At 39.4% G+C, this 26,896-nt stretch overlaps 1 protein-coding gene and 1 long non-coding RNA gene across 8 annotated transcripts in view; one reads left to right on the top strand and one right to left on the bottom strand.

Moving 5' to 3' along the window:
• Positions 1 to 26,896, bottom strand: part of LOC137179643 (teneurin-3) — a 370,272-nt gene that overhangs the window by 185,551 nt on the left and 157,825 nt on the right. The gene's annotated exons all lie outside the window — the stretch shown is intronic.
• Positions 7,989 to 26,896, top strand: part of LOC137179644 (uncharacterized) — a 178,270-nt gene continuing 159,362 nt past the window's right edge. The window contains exon 1 of the long non-coding RNA XR_010927851.1: positions 7,989 to 8,155. This is a non-coding gene — a long non-coding RNA (uncharacterized lncRNA). The remainder of the gene's footprint in view (positions 8,156 to 26,896) is intronic.

The following is a 26,896-nucleotide window of genomic DNA, read 5'->3' as shown; positions in this document are numbered from 1 at the left end:
GACATATAATCTTGACATGTATGTGAGGGTAGAGGAGAAACAGATTGTAAAAGAACAAAAGATAAAAACATAAATTCGGCCACTACACTGACAATTTTATTGTTGGTTCTGATTTGGTTTGAAGTTTGTTTTGATTTCTGTGCTATTCTGATTGGTTTAACACTGACCAACTGATGTATAGAAATCATGTGAGAGGGGCAGTGCCAGAATGGCTAAACAAAAAGTGTCGCCTGTGATTCATGGGATCTGGCAACCAGGCTAATCCAGGCTGTGGTGTTTTGCATAACAGGTGTTACACTGCCACAGTGAAAGGGAAAGGAAACATAGTTGACTCACAATATTTCCATGATATACACAAGTGTTTAATCAACTGCGCACACATAAGAATACGTAAACACACGCACATACAAGGTGTATCCTGTCCCCTGACGTCAGTTTTTTTTTTTTTTTTCTGCTAATGTGTCCTTTGGAGGAATGATTTCTGCATGTGTGTGTGGCATAAATTAGGCCTATCCACAGGGGACACCACAACAGAGAGCAATACATTACCCTCTCTTTCAACAGCCACACTCTGCCTCCTCAGAGAGAGCAGAGCAGTGAGCCAACCCACTCTCCTCATCTCTCAAAGACAAAGGGAAATAGTGAGATCAACATTGTGGATGTCCATCTCCCTGTGTACTAATTGTTAAGCTCCTCTATTCATTTTAGTCCTGAAAAAGCAATTCTCTGAAGCACTTCAGAAAAAAAACACCTATCAGTGAATTTCAGAAGCCATTTTGGCCTTTCCTGTTGTATGTTCTTTCAGCTGATAACTGCTCATTAATTGCTGATCCAAGGAGGGTTTAATCAAGGGCAACTGGACTTGGTTGTGGATACTTGAAGATGTTTTGCCTCTCATCCAAGGGGCTTCTTCAGTTCTAACTGACTGGCAGGGAGTCATTATCAAGGTTATTGATACTACTTGGTTCATTATTAGTATATAGTGTACATAAACTTGTCCCCTTAGAGGGAAGGGTCACTGCAAATCAATACAAAGTTGCTCTGAGTCATCACCTTTATCCTTTGATAAAACATTTCTATCCTGATGGGAGTGGTCTCTTCCAGGATGACAATGTCCCAATTCGCAGGGCACGAGGGGTCACTGAATGGTTTGATGAGTATGAAAATGATGTGAATAATATGCTATGACCTTCACAGTCACCAGATCTCAACCAAATTGACCACCTATGGGAGATTTTAGACTGACATGTTAGACAACACTCTCTACCACCATCATCAAAACACCAAATGAGGGAATATCTTTTGGAAGAATGGTGTTCATCCCTACAAAAGAGTTGCAGAGACTGTAGAATCAATGCCAAGGTGCACTGAAACTGTTCTGGTGGCACATGGTGGCCACCTTACTAAGACACTTTATGTCTGTTTTTCCTTTAATTTGTCACCCGTCTTGTTCCAAGTTACAACAATGATTGGCTTCTTCATCTTGATAACGGCGTCTTAGAGTTCTCAAACTAAGAGAGAGAAGTAGCTACAGTTGCCATTTTGAATGTGTGTTCAGCATTCACATACAGGGGTCCAGTAGAGGAGAGGAGGAGCTATCAATTACTCCACTAACATCAGACCAGCATATGTCAAGGCATGAGTAAGGGCCACAATCACAAACATACCCCATGTTCAAAGAATAGTTGGCTCCACTTTAAGGCTTAAAGCAGTCCACTTTTTAGTCCTAAAACCCATGAGTAAGTTAGCTTCAAGCCATAAATTCACTTGGCTGAAAAGTAATGGGAGCATACGACCATGCCAGAAGTACCACAGCCAGGGACTGAATCCAAGTCCTTGTGGTGTTAGGCAATTTTTATTTCTTCTACACCGCCTGGGCACCCCTCAAAACCAAGATGAGCTAAAGTTTCATGTTTTCTCCTGTGACATAAATCAAACCACTATACGTACATCCCATTTGTACAATTTGGAGCCTCTCCGTGCCCTGATGCAATATGTTGCTATAAATGAGTTTTGGGTCAGTTGGTCTGCTGGAACATCTCTTGTCATTACACTGCTTTAAAGCCTCTAAACATAATAGTCCTCATCTTTTATAGTTTAGTGATATTCCATTGTTGACTAGTTCTAATGAGGTTTTGGAGCAATGTGGCATATAGAAGTTTACTTTGATGCGATTAATCATAATGTCATTTACACTTTAAAACATCTTAAAACAATTGTAAACCTTTTGAACTTGACTTCTTATTTTTGTCCTCCTTTCCACCCACTTCTGACTGTAAGCAACAACACCATGGCCATGGCCATGTACTGTAGTACAGAGTGATGAGCTCTAACAGTGGAAGTCAAAAACATTTGTGGCCTGTCTGACTATATAATATGAATATTCTTAATCTCTCTATTTATCACATCCTCTTATTTTTGCTGTCTGTTTCTCATCTTTTAAACAATAGATGGAGCTTGTATCCATTAACATGTACAGTGTGAACAGCCTACTGGGCCTGAGGCTACTCAGAGGCCAGGAGATGGCTGCTTCATGTTGCACACAGAGGAGTAAGAGCGCGTGCGTGCGTGCATGCGTGTGTGTGTGTGTGTGTGTGAGAATTTCTGTCAGCCATGCTTTTATGCATGTGTGTGTGACCTGCTACAAAAAAGAGCAATCCCTGTCACACAATAGTGTCTGGTGAAAACACTGCCACATTGATGAACCAGGTCACAAACACACACACATACACACACACACAAATACGTCTTTCTCTGCGCGTCGTGAGTGACTGCTCTACTTTTGCCTTAGGGCTGACAGTGACCTCCAAGTTGAGTCTCTCTCTGTATATATGTGTGTGTGTGTGTGTGTGTGTGTCATGTGCTGACCTTACAAGAACCCCAAGCATCCCCCCTGGTCCTGGTCTACCTCTCCTGTCATACCAGTGCTAGAGGGAGTGGAATACAAAAAGCTACTGTGTAAAGTGTGTGCAGATGGCACTATTAACACAGCACTGGAACAATATTGACAAAGCAGTAAATAAAATGCAGTAAACGCATTCGAGCCATTACAGCTAAGAGTGTTTAATTTAGACAGCCAGTATGCTTCCTCGTGCAGTATGATTTGAAGATTCCCTCCTCTGTTTGAGAGAGACACCTGCTCACTCTCTATGATCTGTGTGAGGAAACTAAAGGACAGCAGCAAGGGACATCCTATATGTCTGTTTCAGTTATTTTGGCTCAGCTACCATCTCATTATGTCTATGTACTAATTCCAGCTGTGCATGAGCATGTACATTGGAAAAACACCATAATAAAAGAAAAAAAAAAATCCCCTATATCTAGGATCTTTATTTTTATGTAATTTTATGTAACATGGATCAACATGAGTGTGTTTTTCTTTTCTTTTCTTTTTTTTTTAATACTAGCACTCAAGGTTGCCAAAACTAGAGGTTTTCAAATCCTACACATAGGATGCCAACATGTACACTAAAATTGCTCAGTTTTTGGATGAGGTGACTGTTGTTTTCTAATGCATTATGCAATGGAGCACCAAATAACAACAGTCAAAATGTGGTGTGATGACTATAACAACACCTCTGAGAATAAATAAATACATTAATAAATATTTACAAATACATATTTTTCTTGTAATTAACAATGTATGAAATTAGTAATGGTGTGATAAAGTCACAGTCATTCTCATCATCAGTTAGTGCTTTGCAACAGTGCAAAACACAACAGTACATCAGTTTTGTGTATATGAACTAATATGAACTGACTGTGTAGTCAACATCGGTATATAATGAAAAAGTGTGAGTATATAGTGGTGAATTGGGTCACATGGTTGAAAGAGATGTTATATCTATTGGCTTCAAAATATGCCAATGGTTATTTAACATTCATTTAATTTGCTTGGGAAATTTGGTGCATTCAGCATGCTGAAAGGAAGATCAGTACAGTAATCAGACCTTAATGATCACGGCTATATTCTGTGCAATTTTCTCAACTCATTTGCTTGTATTGAATCTCATCTCACCAGGACAAAATCTGCAATCTGACACATAGAAATATGTCTGAGACCATTCCACCATTTCCCCTGCGGCAGGACTTTCACTAAAATGTTCTATGTTTGAGATGTTTCAGTAATAATCAGTCAGGCTCAGATTCTCACTGTCGAAAGAGTGTTACAGTGTTAGTATGTTATAATGTTTACTATGTCGTATCGGCCTAAAATCCCTCACTTATACTGTATGCAAGCAATGGTGGTGGAATAGATGGAATGGGAATAAATAAAATACAGGATTGGAATGAGACCATGTGCTAGATTAGTGCTTTTCCCAACTTCTGTTGTGGGAAGTTGGTCTATTCATTGACCAAATGAAATGAAATCCATCCTTCATCTGTCAATGAAAGCATTAATCTTCCCATGTCTGTGTACTGTATATGTGCCCATAAATTGTATTTAACCAGCTCACTATCTTTCTGCCTTACACACAGTGTGTGTGTGTGTGTGTCAACACATATGCAATGCATTCAGTGTCTGTGTGTGCATATTATGTATATATTGATGCGTATGTGTGCATGGCAGTCATCAAGTATGCCTGTGTGTGTAAGTGTGTTTGTGTGTGTCTGTGCAGCAGGGCAGAACAGATGGTAGTATGTGGATCACCATTTCCAATAATCGTCTATATTTCACTTACTCATAATTATCCTGATTGGAGTGTCACATGTTGCCTGAATGGCTGTGACATGTGACATGTGCCGTTCAGTCTGTGGTTATTATCACAGTGAATATGCACTGTACTCACATCTGATTTCCACTGTCCTCTGTTTATGATCACCCACTTTTCACTCAGGCTAAAGCTGTTATGTCAGTAGAAGAAGAGTAAACCATTTCCCCCTCTGTTACATAAAACAAAAACTGTAGTCTAATAGTGTGGTAATGGTCAGAATCCATGTGTATGCATATTTACATGATGTGACTGGCATTTGTAATGTCATACATATCTGAAGTAACAACTTATTATCATTTTAGTTCAACAGCATTTTTATTCAGTATTATTCTCCATATTTGCAGTACAGGAAACCGCTTATAGTGATCACGTAAACGCTTGTTGTTTGACTGCTACATCTTGTTGGCTCGTTTTTGGCAGTTTGTCACAAGCTTCAAGGAGACTACTGCCATTGAGAGACAATGACTTTTTCCTTTTCTTTGTCCTGTCATGATTTCAACATGCACACAGCAGCTAGTAGCAGACAGGTTGTGAGTTGTGCGTTTAGGCTGCGGGGGGAGTTGAACCAGGATTAACTTTTGGGAGAAGACAAAAACATTACTAGGAAGAGGGGAGGACATTTCTCTTCATTTGACAACATTAAAAGTAAAGTTAGGCTTTGCTGACGGCTTCCCGACTCATTTTAAAAAATACCAGAAAGAGGGAGAGAAGCAGTGGTTGAGTGAAAACATTATTTTCTGATTGTTTCACGGTGGTTAAAAAATAATCACCCACACCCCGCACCTCCACACAACCCTGCGGAGGTGGTGCAACGCCTAATAATGGTACCGCAGCCACTAAATACACATCATATATGTACTATGAGAGTAAAAGAAAATAGAATTACTGTAGTTAAAAATTTTTTCCCCCAAAGGTTTCCATATATGAAAAGACCCGAAATGAACACTGTAAGCAGACTACAGTATAGGAATGATTCTGTCCTGAACTTTTTGATCCATATAATCGGTTGATCACTGTAATCGTGATCACTGTAAGCTGTTTCCACTGTATTTACTCAACTGTTGTACATAAATGCTAGATTATTCTAATTATATTTAGATGACACATCTCAACAGATACATGTTTGGTATTAACCTGACAAGTGAAATGATGAGTGGATGGTACAGAGGGCTAAGTGGATAGACAGGGTTACAGGGTTATGGGTTCCAGTCCCTGGTGTAAGACATGAACACTGCCAAGGTTAGGGGGTTCCAGCTGTTACATCTAACTGTGTGTTTTTAGTGTGTGTGTGTCTGCATTGGTGTTAATGAGGACTTCAGAGATGAGAGGGTCCACATACAGCCATATCTATCCCCCCCCCCCCTTTCACCTCCCCACTCCCTATCCCTCCCTTTACTTCATTCCCATTCTGCTTTGCCTTTACTCTTTCCTTCCTTGTTTAATGCTCTCTATCTATCTCTTTCTCTCTCTTTCTATAATCAGTGTAATACAGCACAGCACTGGAGGAAACCTGTGGAAAGTGATTTATTACAGTCACTCACTTGCTCACTCTCTCTCTCTCACACACACACACACACACACACTCACACTCACACTCAGGGTGATTTATGGCTGTGCAGGTAGACAGTAGTTCAAGGGTAAGAGATTAGTCTAACACACGCTGAACACCAACTTATTATTACACATTTAGATAGAGGACATGGTCTCTCTCACACACACACACAAACACATCACTGTTTCACTGCATAAACTCTAGGTACATTAAATAAGTCGATACAGCAAAGTGAGTACCGAGGAATTTTGAAGCAGGAAGCATGGAGTGAAGATAACCTGACCGATAAGGCTTTTAAAAATGCTCATATTTCTTAACTGAAGTTGCTAGCTGTGAATATTTGACCGTTTCTCATTTAAAATTTTCATTTAATTCAAAATGTTTCCCCTATAATTTCATTTTAATCAGGGTGAAAAATTCAAAGTTGCCAGGGGCTTTAGTTTAAGAATATCTGTATCAGCTTTAGAAAACCCACATAGGTCAAACCTTCCAAACATGTGCAGAGTGACTGAAAAAGGTTGCTGTACTTGCCTGCAAACCAGATACACACTCTTCCCTGCAGCTGCAACAACGATGCATTCACAATTATGCTCTGAAGGAGAAGAACGGACATAGAGCCTTTTATAACCCAATTCTATTGTTTTCATGTGTTTCCATCTAATACTACTTGTGTCAAGATCGATTGAACCGACTGAATATGAAGTGAAGCACCCTGGGGTCATGTAGGCAGTGACTACCACACACACACACACACACACACACACACACTCATACACCAGCTCTAGTTGTGTGTGTGCATAGAGGTAAATAGATGCAATAAACAGTGCAAGAAAAATGAATTTTTGTTTGTTATTTATAGGAAAAAAGTGTGTTGAATCTGAATATCTGACTCAATAACGAGTGTAGCTGTGATTTAAATAATACTTTTTTTTGTGTATGCTTGTAAATGTGTGTGTGTGTGTGTGTGTGTGTGTTTGTCAGACAAAGAGAATGCTCCTCATCCAGACAAATGGGTCAGCAGTTAAAATGCCAATGGTGACCTTGCTGTCACTTCACATGGAAGTCTACTGCCAGACAGTGTGTGGGTGTACCATCCACTGCTCCGGCTATACCTTCCAAATGGTGCGTGTATGTGTATGAAGTTAAGGATTAAGATAAATATAGATACATATATGTATATATGTGTGTGCGTGCGTCTGTGTGTCGAAGAACAAAGCAGTTGACTGGACAGATAATTTCAGTGTATTAGTGTATTATTTAATAGAATGATAAAGCTTTGCTGTCATCCCACTCTGTTTCTCTTTACCTTCTGTTTTGGAGATATATCACTTCAAACAGAGTGATATCTCTTTTTTCTCTGTCGGGCTTTTCTGCGTCTTGATTTTGGAGGTATGCGATTGTCAAAACGCTGATTTCTCTGTTGCTGCTTCACTCTTTTGGTGAGATGTCACTCTAAACAAAAGGATTTCTGCTATTCTCTTTAACCCCCCCCATCTTTCTCTTTTATTCCTGCTTTCACAAGAAATGTCACCCCCCGAATAAAGCAAAGACTCTCTCATCCTGCTAGCTTTAGTCGTTTTTCTCTGTGTGCTTTGTGGATATGAGCTTTGCCTATATGAACTGCAACATTTCCAGATTCCTGATAATCCATTACCTCTCGCCTTCCCTCTCTGTCTGCTTTTAAAGGTCCAGTGTGTAATATGTGTGGTATTTAGCGGCCTCTAACGGTGAGGTTCTAGATTGAAGCACTCCGCGGCTCACCCCTCCCCTCCCTAAGACTTTGGAGAGATTACAAAAGCTACGGTGGCCTTCAAGGACAAGAAGCTATTTGCTGAAGATGTCATTGTCCACAACAACTTCAAGCATTTCTAACAAGTCAAGCGATGAGGTGAAGATGTTATTTAATTATTTAGTTTATAATACTATAGGTTATAGCTCACAAGTAAGATAGCAGTTATGAGTGTTTTATTGTTTTGGTAATACAAGCTAACATTAGCAATGTCATGCTAAACAAAACTTACATTATTTTATTCTAACATTAGGCATTATTGATAGCGAGATAGCGTTGGCAGGATAACATTACATATTTTATTATCCGTTTGCAGAGTCAAGTACTGGAGGTTAGAGGAGGAGGAAGAGGGTGAGTTAGCGGTTCTGCTGCAGGCAGGGCCAGGCGAGGGAGAAGAGCAAACACCGGCACCGCGGAAGCAGGGAAAGAGGCTGGAAACCCTCCAAAGGGACCGAAGCGACTGAGGTTTGTGACGTTATTTATACAGTTATTTTATCATATTCCTACCCGTTCTGCACGATATTAAAAATGCCAATACAACACAAAGTGGTATTTACATAGCAGCTCTGTGCTTTACATTACTGTAGTCTGTATAGTTTGATGTGTTATCAGTGTAATGTGAGTCAGTAACCCCTTTTACACAGCCCGTTCAAGGCGTACAATGCCTGTAATCCGCCTCGCTGTTCTGTTTAGCCCGTATTCAGACCAAATCAGGCAGTGCAGCGCACAGCTGCAGGTTTAAAGAGGTGTGTGGGTGTGTTTGTGCTTTAGAAGCTAACCGCTGTGAAACAATCAGAAAATAACATTTATCAATCAGATTCACCGGCTTCCTCACTAACGTTATTAGCGCTCCCTCTCTTCATTCACCCTCTAGCTCACTCGACCACAGCTGCTCTCTCTCTCTCTCTTTCTCTCATCTTTTTAAAATGAGCCGGGAAGCCAAGTAAAGTCTAAAGTCTAACTTTACTTTTAACGTTATCAAACGTTACTTTTAAAGTTATCAAACGTTAAAAGTAACGAAATGCTGTGGCCAGTACCCTGCAGATTGTGTAGTAATAATACTGCACTTCTCCCAGTACTGTCTTGAAAATGCTTTTTATGCATTCACAGGCGGTACTGGGAGGACATTATGGTATTTGGCCAAACCAGGAAGCCTGGGGATGACAACTGGGAGTACCATTATGCTGCCTATAGACATTTCATCTATTGACAGCATGGCTCTTTAGGCCAGGGAAACCGACTTGTCATCCCCAGTTGCTGTGTTTGGAGGATCAGGGACAAGTTCCCTGGTCCTCCAAAGACATCACACTGGTTTCACACCTGGCCTCTGAGTTTCCCTCCAGGTCCTCTGGAATGTCCACACAGTATCTCAGGTACTCGCACACCTGCCTGTTCATCATCAAGGCATCAAATCATCTCATATTTATTTGTTACATTTCTGATATTTTATTTATTTTATACTTGTTCTATACATTTTCCATATTTATATATTTTCAGAATAATTATTAAACTTTTTGTTTATATATATATTCACATTTGTTCAACTTAAATGTGCAAGTTTACCAAATAAAAGATATTCATCAGATGTGCTGTGATAATTGCAATGATAAACATATTAATATATACTTATACAATGACAGTATTTCCCTGCAGTCAGTATATTGTCATTACCACTTCCACCATTAATTTATATTGTCATTATTTATATTTAGAAAGCAACATAAAACAGTAGTGATGTTGGAATACCACTGATCCTCAGAAAAGGGCACTGTAGTACATGTTATGGATTAATTTTCATTGCCACTACACGTTATGTTAACTATAATTCACTAGTTTGAACCACAAAATAAAAATATAAAGAATTAAGAATAATGACATTTGTAATAAAAATATCTTTTATTTAACAGAAACATTTTTGGACATCCTTTTCAATCTGGACAATAAAAGGATAACATAAACGTGCAGCTTTTACTTTTCAAACACAAACATATTGACAGTTTATTCTGTGTTCTTCAGAGTTGATTCTGATAAAGACAGAATAATCTATCAAATCATTAGTCTGTTTGAACACTAAAAGCAGTGTGATTAAACTTATCCGATCACCTCCCGGCTCCCAGCAAATTGCTGCATATATAATGGCTGACAAGGGTCAGACCAAAACCACACCAAAGGTATTCAATTTACTGCTCTAGATGAAGATGTTCTCATGGCAGGAACAACACCCATGATTCACTGGAACTGCTGTTCCTCATCTGCTCCAGGAGCTGTGTGTAGAGCAGCAGCTGCATGGAAAACTGCTTCTGTGGAAGCCTGAGAAAAATAAAACAGCACAAATTAATGAACTTACTATTATAAATCATCTATCTATCTATCTATCTATCTATCTATCTATCTAATGTGCTCACCAGAAACTGTTCAACCTTATTCCATGCAGATTTTCATGCCAACAACAGACTAGATCAGATTATGTAATTGATTAACACACTTTCAGTCAGAGACAAGTAGCTATTTAATGAAATCAACTTTTGTTGTCTTTGGTTGTAATGAAAACCAACGTACTCCCAGCCATCAATGGCACATGGTGAAATACCCCTGACCTATTACACAGTCACTTTAGGATGAAGATAAAGGCAATACCATGCATCGATGTTACAGGACCTCTCTCATAGCTGGAGAAACAACAGCAACATCAAGAAAATAAGTGCTTTATGACACAGTCACAAACCCTTGTAATACATTATGTTATGTCCTAAGATGCTGGGAGCCTTGGCTGGCCTGGATAAACACAGCAAAATAAATAACAGAAAAATTCCACTTCTGACTGATAAATGTAAAATTAAAACTCTGGTAGTAATTACATGTTTTTCAACATTGAAACGGGGAAAACGTTATTTGTGTTGGACTATAAGCTAACTTTGCCCTCCAATGTGTACATGTGCTCCTAAATGACAAATTAGAAGCAAACAATAAAATCATGGAGCACTGTGAAAAATATAAATATAAATTCACAGGATGTATTAACTCGGTGATGAGCAGACTTCTCAGTTTATCTTTCACATTAACTCATTACTCTGACTTACTGTCTTTAGCACATAACCAGCGCTAAATATCTTAGTTATCAATCAAAAATGTATTGTCTTACTGTCACAGAAAATGAATAAATCGTTGGGTTATTAGCATGACGTCGCCTCCCTGTTGTCTCAGACCACCAGCTCCATGAGAGGCACAAACTGAGGCTAAAGTGTGCTAATATTTAACGTTACGTGGCGGCGTTTCTTTTCAGGGAAACTAATGTACTGCTAATAAACACTGTACATCATCTAGGTTTTGAACCATTACCAGCAGGGCAAAATAAATATACATTACACTCTTACCTGTCCAGCAGTAAACAGGAAACTTCGGCGTCAGTCTGCAAACATTTCTCTCATCAGGGATTTCCATCTGAGTTTATCCTCGTTTTATGCCGTTGCTTTTCCCGATTTCATTTAGCTTCTTCGTGTTTTCGTTTCTTTGACGACGACAATTCACGCTCCTGTGATTTTCTAAATAAGCTCCATTTATCAGATTTTGGTTTCGAAAACGTTTCACAATACAAAATGTTTGGTCCGTTCTTCTTCTTCGTTTTAAAACCGGTGCATTTCCAGTAATCGCCCACTGAATCTAAAACGTGTAAGGCCCTCACTGGAGCCAGTGTTAGGTTTGTCCGTTCTGCACTACTGTAGAAACATGGCGATGCAACATGGCGGCCACCGTGGAGGGGGACCCGCTCCCATGTAGATATAAAGGGCTTATTTCTACGGAAATGAAAACACAACAATTATTATTTTCAGCTGATTAGACACTAATTAAGATATACTTATAAATAATCTATTCAATTTTTACCAAGTCTGTTCTTTTAGATGTTACTAAAGACTACACACTGGACCTTTAAGCTGCTCTTCTTCGTCTCCCCGTCTAGCTATTATCTTAGCTTCTCCCTTCCTCTGCCCCTTTTTGATTTCAAATCATATCTGTTTTATAGGAAGTTAAAATTACCATAGTACTAATGTTATCAACAGAGGTAGAGTTACAGATGTAAGCAGCAGTCTGTCTTCTTTGCAATTTCTTACCAAATGTGACATAAAAACAAAGAAAAACAAAAAAATAACCATTTTTATTTGCACCCTCACAGGGGACACAGGAGGCATTGTATTGATGTCTAATAGACTAGTCCACATTCCACAGAGCTACTGGAGGAGAGAGAAGAAAGGAGAAAATGAGCTAGACACAGGGAGGGGAAGGGAGGGGGTGCTTGAGGGAACAGCTCTCTGTTTCACTCGGCCTAATTGACGGATTAAAATCTGATCCCGATCTGTGGTTCAACTTCTCTCTCCTATTCTCCTCTTCCGTCACTTTTTTCTCACAGCCATCATCTCTGTCTGATTCCCTTTCCATCAGCTCTCCTCCCTTTCCTGTGAACTGTGCTCAGTGAGGCTTGCAGCTGTACAGACATGCTCATTCAGCTTCCATTTCAGACCATGACGAGGAGAAACAGTAATGACTGACATTAAAAAAAAAGAAATATTTAGTCCTCTCAGACCTACAGTGAGTAAGACTCCAGCTCATTATTTTTTAATTCATTTTCCCCACACTTGACACTTGGTATATATGACCTGGCATTTGTAATTGCCAGTGTGCAACCAGTAATAAAACACATTTCCTTGTTGCATGTTCCTTACAGATTTATTACATCAAACTACCTAACTCTTCTTTACTACTATTGATAGTTGAGAAAAGACATAAGGACTTGAGTTGACAGAGCCTCAGTGTGACACTTGACAGACCTGCAGCAGCCAGTCAAACAGGTGAAAACATGGAAACAGCATTAAATAATCCTGGCACCATATCAGGATTATGGACAATTTGGCTTACAGAGCTGACAGAGATGGACAAATGACATCATCTTTGCAGAAACGCTGTTATAAAGCTGTCAAATACCCTTGAAGAATCTTGTTATATGACATAGCACAGTGTTGTTTCTTATTTCTTGTGGCACCCAAGTGTTAAATCTTCTTTAGATATTAAATGTAGCATTGGAATGACACAAAAATATGGCTATCATAACAACACTACCCTGTCTACCCTGTAATTTAAAGCTCCATTAAGCAATATTGTTGATGCTGACACTGAATAAAATGATTCATCAAACTCAACAACCCAGTCTGCAGCACTGTGCGGCTTTCAGTTCATTGTTTGGTTTGCCGGTTTGTACGGTTGAGCCCTGACAGCTCTTACTGACCTGCTCAGATAAACAGTACTCTACACAAGCTCAGACAAGCCCATTGGACAATATCTGCCCATTGACTTAACATTTCCTATACTTTTCCTTACTGATGCAAATTGGTTACATATGAACTGATTCTTTAGGAGACATGGTGTGGAGTGACTAAAAAGTAACCCATAAGAATTTGATAAGGCGATTGCTATGATTATAACAAGAAAGACTCCAGCAGAAAAGAAGACAATGAGGAAGAGATGGAGCTGTTTTTCTATTCTTCAGGTGTAACACTAGTGTTAATGCAAGCCCACACTTGCTACTCACAATCTTTTCTTCATATTTGATGGTCTTTTCTTTCTTTTTTTTAATTCCTGAAATTACTACTGGCGTACTTTCTCAAACCTCAACAGCCAGCCTTGAAGCATCAGCAGCAAAACACTAAAGTCCAACTGACAAAGACTTTCTATTTCTGGCTTCCTTTTCTATGTTTAATCACTGTTTTGCCTCTGTCACCAGCTCTGGTAGTCCCTTCAATTCTCTTTCCAATAAACAGTTTCACTTTCTGTAATTCTTCTTCATCCATTATGGACATACTCTCTCTTGCTGACATAATACACACACACACACACACGCAAAGCAAGGCAAGAACACATTGACAACTTCACACTTGGAGGCACATGCACAAACACTGATTTCTCATTAAAGAACAATGACACCCCACAACCTCACACGGTGGTGTAAGGAATGCTGACATCCTGTGATGGCAGTATCTAGGGAACAGATAAAACAAGGTGTGTGTATGAGAGAGAGAGAGAGTATGAGGAAGTGAAAGAGACAAAAGAGGTAAACATTCTATAGGAAACAGATAGTGTTGACATCAGACAGGCAGGTTTTTGCGATTCTGCCTCTTCTTTTCATTTCAAATTCTCTTCATTCTTGGTTTCTCTTTCTTATGGGGAGACATAGTTTGTAGCTGTTTTTCTTCATACTGGTCCCATTAGAGGACATTGCTACAATATTTATGTAATTTCCTTTCCCGCCATTAGCATGGCTTGCCTTGACTCAGATGCACATGTCAAGTAACTAATACAACTGTAAATGCAGATACTTTTGGATTGCATATAGCGAACAAAAACCTGCCAGTCACACCACTTGAAGGGAAAAAAAATAGCATTGTTCTTCTTCTATTGGGGGTTTTGGGTGCTTCTAGAGGGGGTTTCCAGACTGGATGTAGAGGCCTGCTCAGGGTCTTGTTGTAACCGATCTATCTGTTTTAGCAATACCTAGGCAGGCTGTATTGGGCAAAACTATTTGTTAACACCTGAATGTGACAATGAATGTGCAATTCTGTATATTATGCCAAAAAGTTGAACAAATATTGACTATAGCATAGGGGTGTGCCTGAATACAAATACATTATTCGGCAAAGCACAAAAAGTGGGTTTTATACGAATATTTGTTTCATACAAATATTTTAAAAATTATTTGAGATTGAGAGATAAAGCTGAGCTACTGACACAAGAAAAGTGCTCCCAACGGACTCACCATAACCTGTTGTTCCCCTTCTCCTTTCCACAAAGTTAGGTTGTAAAAAATAGGAAATAAATTGAAAGTGCAAAGCAATAATTGCCTTTGAAGTTCCTCCCTACATGTTACATGGTGTGCTGTCTCTGTGTTATGGGTGTAGCTCAGTAATCAGCGCAGTTGTCTATGGTCCAGGAGAATCCAGTTCAAGACCGGATGTGGGGACCTCCTTATTATAACACTTTAATTTTCTAAAATTAAAAGTGTCATAAAAACAACAAGAGTATTTTTAAGCCTCTTTCCACTTTTATTCAAATACAAATACAATTGCAAATAATTTTGCTACCTCAACAAATACAGATACAAATACAAATACTGGGCTCTCTGCACATCCCTACTATAGCATGACTAGACCTGAAAACATGACTGTGTTGTGATACAGGCACACCATACTGTCATTGAGTGTCAAGAAATATGTTTTATTTGAAAATATGTTGTATTTGATTATTTCATCATACTGTGGTCTTCTACCAATGGCCTTCTTCTATTAGTTACCAAACAGCTGAGAGTTGCCTTCTACTGTCGGACACTGAACTACAGTGGAGCGGCCGAGTTTCACTGCCTTGCTAAAGGACAGCTGGACAGCAGCCGTTCATGAAGATTCATACAAACAACCCTCCCTGTCATAAATCATAAATCTGCCTCTCTACCCAAATCAGACTAAAATATAAGTGAATGTTTTGGCTTATAAATACACCACTTTGTTCCTAATATTTACTGACAAGCTTGCTGATCAACACACACACACACACACACACACACACACACACTTTAGGTGTTTACTATGCAGAATGTATCCACCACACACAGCTTTTGTTTATGCAGCAATATGCTGACTACAGTACACACACTAAAAACTCAACCTTATTATGCAGAAACACAAATTTAGTCACTGTTCCCCATACAAATGGTGCACACACACACTTACACACTCACAAGCAGCCAAAAATATGCACGCATGCAGACACACACACAGCACTCAGAGTGTACCTGAGCTGGACCTTGGTTGATTTAGGTCACTAATCCGTTTCCACAGTGATGACCTGCCTGCGAATCAGAGTACTGGGCTTTGTTGTCCATTCATTGGAAAATCCACTTGCACATCTCTGCATCTCATGGATGGGACCGGGGTTTGGGCTCTCTCTGTCTGGTGCTTGCTTTTCTCATTTGCTCTCTTCTAACAATCCTTTTTGTTTATCCCTCTCTCCTTCCCTCTCTTCACTTGTTTTTTTTCCCCTCACAGTACGTCTCCGTGCCTCTCTGCTTAACTGTGTAATTTCATTGGTTTGTGTGTGGGGATTTGTGTGCGTGTGTGTATTTAACAGAAGCCAAGCTGTTTACAAGAATATGGAACGATATTGTCGAGTATCAAGTAAACATGGCATGATTGTACTAGGCACACACACACACACACACACACACACACACACACACACACACATACACACACACATACTGCAGTTATATACACCTGTTTCAGAAAATGATTTGGAGTCACTTTGACTTGTTACACCAGAAACTCTGACTGTATCAAACTAAATGACCAGCACATGATTCTCCCTGTGCAGGTACAGGTCAGCTGAATTGAAAACCCCTTTACTGCCTTTAAATGAAAATGTGAATATGTCAGTGTGTGAGCTTGTTAAGTCTGCCTATCCTTTATAAAAGCTAATGTTTACTGCCAATCAACAAAATCACTACTGCAGACCGTGAAAGGTTAATCGCTTCTAATGCTGGGCCATTTGATTCTTCAGCTTTGTCAGCTCATGACCCAAATGTATAATTTATTGTCTTACTCTTGGACCTTGACTCATTAAAAGTGATTAAGACTTTTGGCATGTGGGGATGCAGCAGAAACAGACTCCACATCAATGTTGAGGTGCAGTTCATATTTTCAAAAACAAGGCTACTGGCTCTTTCTCTTGCTTCTACTTTGTGAGGAATATTTAGCCCAACACAAATGTCTGATGCTAGAAGAAAGAATGGACATTAAAGTGCATGACTCAACTCATGCACAAAGTCACATGCAAATACACCGTGATGCACGTGTGCACACAAACAGCAACTAAATTATATTCATTTGGACAGTATGAAATGGTAAGACAGTGGAGCATCAGATAAAAGAAACACTTGACAATAGAATGTGAGTCAACACAACAAGGTCTGGCCTTCAAAATGATCACACAGTTGAATAAACCTCAGCCTGACAGTCTGTACATCCAAACTGAACATTATGAGCTAGTATGTGTAAACTACAAAATAGGGAAATTTGATGACATGCATATGAAAAAAAGCTTTTCACTACGATTGCCACCTTTACCTTTCTCTTTCAAGCACCATCTTTCCATGTCACCAAGACACAACATCTAATCAATTTAATGATCAAACTACTTAATAGAAGCTTTCCTTAAGAAATGAGAGCTGTAATGCAAATTATGTAATGTAAAAGGGACCTTCAAAGAGCAATCAAGACAGAAAAATCATTAGTTTTAAAACTACAGGGTGAATGATATCAGATATGCAAATAAAAGTCAAAACTTCTCAAAGAAGAAATGTGACTCAAACTGCCTGAAACAGTCTGAAATCTTGAGATGTGTTGCAATATGTTGGAAGTTAAAGCTGTGCAGCTTTACTCTGCGACTTGAAAGGAAACATCAGCCTCACTCAACATGTAATCAGCAACTACTGTCACATTACATTAAAAATCTGGCAGTTATTATGCCTTAAAAGAAATTAAAGAGAGTTGAATGTGCTCAAAAGATGACACTATACATCTTTAAAATCAATGTAGAGACATATACAGTGTGACTGTCAATTACGGAGTATTAAGGTCAATTTAATAATTCATTTAATTCAGAAAGAAATCATTCAAAACGGATGTTTAGCCCTTATCGAGGCATCACACACACACTGATACACAAACGCTAACATGCTTAGAAAATGACGGCTAAAATGCCACATTTTGTAAAACAGATACTTCTCTAGAAATATGTCTGGAAAACAAACTAAATCTGGTGGGGTGCCACACTACCTAGCAAAATGAGATAAGTAGCCTGAGTTCAGTCCTTACGAATGCTGTGTCGTTTTATGGCGAGCTGTAACTCTGTGGGGCAATTAGCCTGAAGGCAGTCAGCCAGGTTCTGGGTGAGAAATGGGGGATTTATGACTGTAAGTGCAGAAACAAACATTTAAGAGTACACCTAAGGCAGCTGTGGCCGTTTAGGAGCCCCAATGCGATGAAAACACACCAGTAAGACTCATTCACAATGTTTTCTTTTCTTTCAAATTCTGGGCAGAGTGAGCCAACTATCTCTTCTGAGAATATTAAAAGAACCTTTGTTTAATGTCAGCATCTAGAAAGGTTAAAAATACATGTTTTAAATGTACAGGTAAGAACAATGAAGGCTTTTTAACCATTTCCACAACAGAGGCATGTGCATGTGACTTAATCATTACTTTCCAAAACTACTGTTTATCATGGTGCTTCTATGACTCCAAATATCCTGGTTTCTCCTATGTTAACAGAACAGTTTTCAAAAATCCTGGATTGTGCAACACGTTTGCCCCAGTCTACCAAAGTGCAAATAGAGTTTTCAAATTTTTAGTGTATCACAACTCCTTACAGATTTTTTCATACTTTTAACCACTTGCAACATGCCAAAATAATGTTCCTATTAAACATGGCCAAAGTGTCAAATAATGAGGTAAACGTATGTAGCAGGAATCCCACCAGCTTCAGACTGCTCTGAACGCTCAGTTTCCAACATTTTTTCTACTTCCAGCCTGAGTTGATGTTGGCTCATGACTGATTTCTTTATATGGTCATCAGCTCCAAACACAGTGCACAAGTTCACTGCTCCACTAACATTATGGCATTTTTTCCCATTGTTTTGGGGGTAGTAATGCCGAGTCATGACTGGAGTTGAGCTGGCATGCTGTGAGTGTTTTTCCATCACACAGCAGTGCAAAGTAAAATAAGGTGTTTACCTGTTGGTGGTGTGCTGGTCATCTGCAGCTCTTCATCAAACATCATCACCACTGTGGCTGTTTCTACTTGTAGTATTCCTCCCTGCATTATTTCTAACTGATCCAATGAACAACGCTCCAAATGTGTCCGTATGTTTCGACTGGTTTTTAGTGGCGCTAACAATGCTCTACTAATTTTGTGAGGAACATGTTTAATTTCCTGTAAATTCTTCACAATAAAAGTCTCCCATTATTCATACGTCATTTAAAAGCTTTTAATTTGAAGCAGTAAAGCAGGAAATGTTGGGTTTGCATTGGTGGACAGAGTGAGCTCATCAAGAGGGGGGCCTTAAAGAGACAGAAGCTAAGACTGCCTGTTACAGACAGAGGCTGAAGTGAGGGGCTGCATAAAAGGCCAGTATATGATAAATAAGGAGTTTTTTGAACTGTGAATCATGCAAAGCTACCTAAGTGGAGTCCAAAAATAAAAATATAGAACTGGAAAACAGCATAATAGTTCCCCTTTGGGACTTGCTTTTTGCCCCCATAAGAGAGGCGCGTCCCCACAACATGACTGTGTAAGCAGATTTGAAGATGAAGATAGAGACTGAGTAGAATGGGTCTACTGTGTAACAAAGACCAAAACTAGAAGGTCAGTGATGACAAGTGAACATGTGTGTGTGAGTGTATGGCAGGTGGTAAAGAAGGAGCCGGGGAAAGTGATCCCAGGAAAAGTTATACAGTGCTATTAGCCCCGTGCCTGCTGTACTTAGCGCTCCTCTGTTTCTGTTTCTATCCACTAGAGAAAATGTAATTATATCCTGTGACTACAGTTAAGCTATATCCACTCTTCTGCACCGCATATTCAAATGAAATGCATAAATTAAATAAACCTGTCTGTGAGAGTGTAATTAAAAAGGGGGCGGGGGCCTGGCTGAGAGAAGAGGCTGTCCGAGTGTGTGAGTGAGTGTGTGAGTGTGTGTGTGAGTGAGTGTGCATCCTGTGAAACTGTGAGTGGGCAGGGAGTGTTAAGCTACATATGGAAGTCAGCTTAATTGGTTGACTTTAGCTAGTCTCACCGCCGGCATTAACTGCACTGAGTGGGCGCTAAAACCGCATACAGACATGCCACACATGCACACACACAAACACAGACACACACACACACACACACACACACACACACACACACACACACATATACACAAAAAGAGGTAAACAGCAAATAAATTCAGGGTGAATATTACTATACTTTTTGCATTCACTGTTCATCATGTCGACTATTAGTTAGTGAGCTTATAGAGACAGGTAGATTTAAACTACTCCTGAACAACAGGAAAGGTAAAGAAATCATTGTTCCTTTGTTAAAACAATTTTGTACTTTTATTCAGTCTTTCTATACTCCTTTCCTTCAAAGTGTGTATAGTAACTGAGAGAGAAACAGAAGTAGACAAGGGGTACGCATACTTACAATCAAGAACTGGACTGATTGCATATACACTAAATGTTTTTGTTCTCTTTCCGCAATGACAGTAAGATGCTTGCAGATCTTAGATGGCACTTCACAACAAACTTGCAGTTATTAAATTAGTTGATTAAATAGAATCTTGGTGTGTTTTTCTTACTTTAGGAACAAGAGAAGGCATGGGAAACTGTGCCCCATGTAATAATGTCTGGCTGCAGATTGCCAGAGTAGTTCGTATATGTCTAGCAATATATGTTAGAAGAAAGCTGACAGACGATAATAAAATCTCCAGAAAGATCATATCAAAATACGTTTATTTTTAATTCTACTGCTGCAATTAGAGACTGCTGATGCCCCTGTATTGCAAATGTAGCCAACATAACGCTTTTATGTCAGATATGAATATTAAGGGATATCTCATGAGGACTTACTTATGTTCTCAAAACAAAAAACTACAAAAGAGCACATATTTCAGCAATTAATCACCTGAAAAACAAACAGTATGCACACATGAAAGATAACCATATGAATCACTTTGCAACATCTACCATGAGACTTTGACAGTTAAGAAACTTCCTGAGCATTCAAAATCTGTGATGGGCTGCTGTCAGAGTTGTGACTTTTCTCAAGGCAGGATCAATGACATCACAACTGTTCAGTATGCTCTGCTCTGGAAAGGGCAACCACCACAAGCAACTCCTCCTGCACACTGAAGTAAGGTATATATAAAGGAGAGAAGTGATCACAAGACTCTTTGAACTACACTCACAGGTGGAGATGTTTTTGCATGAGCAACATTCTCCTTTGGCACATCTTTTGATGTTGCAGTACGCTGGCAAAATAAGCCCATCTGGCAAATATAATATCACTTTTGAATTGTGTGAATATGAAACTACAAAGGTTTACATTGACAGTTTTGACGTGTCTAGAAAGAAAATTCAATGCAGAAAAGTCTGCAGCCTTTGTTAATAAAATCAAGGAAGGACTTGCAGGATTGCTGAGTGCACATGAGCTGACCCCTGGCACAAGATAAGATTATACTGAAACCTGTTTCACTGAGAGAGTTCAAAAATATTCTCTGCTTGCAGCCTCACTGAGGAATCCTGTGGAATGCTGACTGCATGATACTTCACCACAGACTATGTGTTTTGATTGGTTCCCATGTTTGAATGAGCAACAAAGTTGACTTGTTCATCAGTTAGCTATAACCTTTCTAGAGACACCAGACAGACAGGTGGCTAGTCTGATACTAGCTGGTTAGCTATTAATATAGTCGGTGTGTGAGTGTTTGTGTGAATGTACATTGAATTAGATCTTGATGAGTAGGTTGGCATGTTGCATGGCAACCTTTGCCATTAGTGTATCAATGTGTGTGTGAATGGGTAAATGCTGACAAGTATTGTAAAGCACTTTGAGTGGTTGGAAGACTAGTAATGCGCTATATAAATGCAGTCCATTTACCATTTAATTCATTTTGAAATATCCTGATGATAAAGAAATAGAATAAGTGGTGTCAGTACTGTAAAATAAGATTTCTTGCTAGTGCTGCTCAAATGCTTTAACATAATGTCAGGTGGCAGAAGAGCCCGTGCCCTAGAGCAAAGCCAGGGTTGGTGGGCCCATTCCCAAAAGCAAGACACTGGAAGGTTATGATTCCCTCTGTGGCTAAAGGGGCAGAGCAAGACATTCTGCAAAGTACAGCCAAGGGCTAGGTCCTGAAATAACACTCCACCATCGGGCTGAGTGTTCCCAGGCAGAGTGAGGAGTCCAGTTGGCTCAGGGTGTAGTAGCTGTGGGCTAGCTGCTTACACTAGCCCACAGCTACTTACACTGTGGAAAGATCTAGAGAAAGAAGGGAAAGACTAAGAAAGTGAACAATGAAGCCAACTTTGCCTGCAAACATGTTGCTGCATACAAATGTGTGTACACTTCAAATTCTTCATTTACTGACTGCATGACAATGTCCCATGAGGCAACAAAGCTCATCATTCAACATATATCTGATGTCTGAAGAACTAGTCTGATCACAAGCCTGTACTGTGCTTCAAAACCAATGTCTCATCTTGCATTTAATGGTCTAAGCTCTTGTTTCATCTCAATTGCCTTTTTAAAAAAAAAAAAAATTCCTGTGGAATGTGTGCAAAAAAGTTTTTGTATGAAGCATTGATGGAGAAGCAGGATATCATCCCCTGAAAAACAAAAAAGCATTTTCACACATGCACCATTTACTCTTAATTTGACAGCGTTTTGCCATTAATTAGTCATGTGTGAATATGAAGTCAATACCATAATGGTAGTAAATTAGTTACAGCAATTTGACTGCTCAAAAAGTAGTAAAATTCCCTACTAGCATACTGTGTGAATAAAAGTATTATGCTCAGCTCAGATACTTCCTGTAGCAGTGCAGTATTGGTGGTGGAATGTGAATAAACATATTGCATTAAAATGATGTTTAGGTATTGCTTGTGTGAATGATAGAAGCTGTGGATTTAATGTGTGGGATGTTGATGGAATGCATGTATAAAGAAGACTTCTTTCTAGAGGTGCCATTTTACCTTAATTACATTTCAATAATAATCAAAACCATTACAGAGACAGTGAAGAATAGCAATTTCTGCAATGCAGCTGTAATGTAATACACATTTTATGCTTCTTTTTCTCAAGTGGAAAACATCCTGCACTGCAATCATTATGACGTACTCCACCTGCACATCAAACCCATAGCAACACCTTCATGATCCTTTTCTAACGGTTGCCAAAAGGCATTCTGCTAAATGCTGGAAATCTGAAAGTATTTATTCATTCATTTAATTTATTTATTTATTGGGAGCATGTACGGTGTTAAACATAAATGTCACCATTTGATTTACTGTACCAGAGTTAGCTTATAGCTACTTTTCATCTGCAGTCCCTTAGGCGGGTCACAATTAAAACAGTACAAAGCAAAAAACACACAGGACACATAATACAAAACACAAAGTTACACACAACAGCACATCACACACACCCACAATGTAAACTAAAAATTAATAATGTAAGCTTGTCAAATTAAAAGCACGATTATTTGTGTTCATGAAGAGACCATGAGATGAAATTTAGAGTCAGTGGTTACAGAGCTGAGTAGCTTTTAGCAGATTGTTTAATTTGGTTTTGAACATACTGATTGAACTGCAGCTCTTCATATCATCAGGTAGGACATTCCACTGAGTTGTGGCTTTCACAGAGAAAACTGATTGTCCAAATGCAGTGTGACAAAATGGTACAATCTTGTATAGAGGATATTCTGGAGGATTTAATAGAATTTACTGAGTGAGTGTACACAAAGTCACATAGTGGAGGAGGGGCCAAACCATTTAAAATTTTATAAACCATGCACAAATTTGAGAATAATCTAAAATTCTCAAAGCTCAGTAAATTGTATTAGACAAGGTAGACCAAATAACTCCTGGAAACAACCGAGTGATAAGATCCGACAATAGAGGAATTTTGTTTGAAGATGGCAGCTGTGGCAGTGAAGCTTTTAATCCAGCAGCAGTAACCAGCCACACTCCGGGTGCATTAAATCAACTCTAGATAATCTTTTATTTAAATCCCTCCCTCACCTTGCACATGTGTTGTGGCATCTCAGGTTGTCAGACATAATAGTTCTTGATCCAACCAGAAATGAGGTTGGATCAATGACTAATGAAAAGAGAGACAGAGAGAGAACTGGAGAGAGAAAGCAAACACACACACACACACACACATTTGTTTACATACTGTATGTATTCTTCCACATGCAGGTCATGTGGGTGAAATGGTGCTGATCAAGCAACACTGATAAAAGGTAAAGACACTCAAATCTCTAGGCAGAGGTCTGTTTATGTGTTTTTGGTGTGTGCCTGCTGTGTGTGCGTGCGTGTGTGTGTGTGTGTCGCTATCACCAAGACAATCCATTTTAAGGTGAAAGAACCACAACGCCACATTAACAAAACCCCACATGTCAGCACAGGTCACACACACACTTCCTGTAACTTGACCCAAAGGCCTGTTGGGATGGCGACCTTGCCTTGCCCCTGACACGACCAAACAAAGGAGATGGAGGGAGAAGAAGGAGGAGGGTAAAGGAATAGGAGGGAGTGGTAGGAGGGGGAGCAGAGGGGGTCGGGGGGCGCGGGGGTTACCATAAAGAGGACACGGGGTTAAGTGTGTGTGTGTGTGTTCCTGAAGCCCTTTGTACACAAATGCTTCTGCAGACTTTTTTGTTTCAGTGGATCCAATTATTTTCTAACACATTCAGGTGCATTTTATCTCTCTGACACTGCTTCACTTGGTTCCTAGTGATTTCTTAATTTTGATGAACTCTTTGACATTATTATAAATACTGGTGACTATTAAACTTAAAACACAGAAATTTGTATTATTTTCCTACATATTCAGTAGACATTGTGTGATTTTAGTTTGTTGTTAATGAATACTCCATATTTCCTGTAGCTGCTTTAAAGTAAAGGCATTCCAGTGAAGATTTATTGTGAAGTGGTGAATTATAGTCACTGGTGCTATGCTTAGGTTAGGTTTCCTCATGTTTCATTAGTTTGACATTTAGCTTAGGACTATTGCATCCCATTTTCCACCCGAGGGAAGTCCTCAGTAGTTTATAATACAATATAATAGAATATAATACATGCAAACATATGTAATATAATTTGAATGAAAAAAGAAAATGGACAATTCAAATACAAAAAAATAAAATTCACAATACCTATGAAAATCTCTAAAGTGACAAAGGGCTGATCATGGCACAGAGACAGACATGTGTGTATTTGTAGTGTGTGTGTCTGTGTGTGTTTGTGTGTGTGTGTGTGGTCGTCCACTTTAAGCAGCTCAACAAAACAGACTCTGCTGAGTTGACAAAGTCAGCAGTCAGCTGCAGAAGCCTCAGGACACACAAACATACACACCGCAGGATTTAAGACTGTTATTAAGCTCTTACATACACATACATACCTTACACATTCACAGCAGACACAAAACATAAACAACAAGACTATATGGACTCATCAGAAACCATCATCATTATAATAATAATAATCACAATGATATGGCTGATAAAATAAACACTGACATTACTTTCTATTTGTGGCTAAATGTAGCTGAAGCTTGTTTAGCCCTTCTCAACATAGTTTTACTCATTCTAAATGTATTTACATGATTTACATGAGCGATACAGATTAGCACGGAAGGTGTCAGCTGCTTGATACATTTGGTTTCATCATAAAACAGAGAGGAGGAATGGCTCCCTACAGGACGTTTAACAGCAGATAAAACACATTGCTGCAGTCCAATGACAGTAGACATGAGCTGCCGCACACACACACACACACACACACACACACACACACCCCAACTCAATCCACACACTAACACACACACACCAGCACCACCACCACCTCCACCTCCAGGTGCTCATGGTTCGTTTTCCTGTCACATCGTCTGTCTTCATTTCCCAGAGCAGCTAGATAAGACCTGAAAGGAGCTTGCTAGTGATACAGGAGTCGTGTGTGTGTGTGTGTGTGACTGTGTGTGTTGTATAGGCTACTCACCACTCATCATTACTACCTAATTAATATTGTTTTTTCTCTTCAACTCTCTGCTGTCAAACTCTCCACTCATTACCTTCACTTATAAATATCTGTTTCAAGTATTTAAAGAATCTGGTTTATGGTGCTATTTGTTTATCTTTGAGTTACACTACCTTAGAGTGTAACATCTGTCAGAAGTAGGAAGCAAAGATATTTATATATTTATATACGTACATAAAATCACAGCAATTATTTTCTAAAAGACTCCACTCACTAGTCTTTGTGTGCAGCTAACTGCTTTCTTACATTTGTCTGTTTCTCTTGTTTCTCCTCAGCAGCACTTTGTCCGGCGGTGCCTTATGATGGCTACAACAGCGCTGTCATGACGTAATGCAGCCCTTGCAATTCCAACTGACAGTGATTCGGGCAGTGCAGCTCCTTGGATAAAGCCTTTATTATGAACGGCATGGTCAGCTTCTATCCAAGGTGGTACACAGTTTATAACATGGAAGTCACGTCGGAATTCTGCATATGAGGGGAAGCCTGGATAGTGTTCAGTGGAAAAAAGGGATTACCAAAGTGAAAGAGTGAAAAAGTGAAGGAGATGGAGGAAGAAGAGAGAGGAACGGAGAGGAGGAGGGACAACAGGGAGTGCGAAAGAGGATGAGGTGTGTTTGCAAACCATCTGGACTCAGTCGCTGATAAGAAACACTTAGTCAGCAAACACCTCATCACTCAGTCCTCTCCTTTTTTCTCTCTGCCTTGTACAAACCGGTCTGAATCTTCCGGCTCTCTGCTGTAATTCTTTTTTTTTTTTTGACTCTCCCTTCACTGAAATGATAAAGGAGAAATGGGGAAAAGAATGAAAGGAGATAATGTGGGAAAATGGAAGAAAACAGAAAGGTCAGAAGGAGCTAGCACTGTTATTCAGCAAACATAGAAATAGAGTGAAGAGAAACTCCACCAGCGAGGGAGATGCACCCACAACATAGAAGATTGCTGTTTAC

The sequence above is a fragment of the Thunnus thynnus genome, chromosome 3 (genome assembly GCF_963924715.1).
Source record: "Thunnus thynnus chromosome 3, fThuThy2.1, whole genome shotgun sequence".
Taxonomy (NCBI): Eukaryota; Metazoa; Chordata; class Actinopteri; order Scombriformes; family Scombridae; genus Thunnus; species Thunnus thynnus.
Note: the sequence above shows the minus strand (reverse complement) of the source record. Positions and strands in the feature narration are given on the sequence as shown.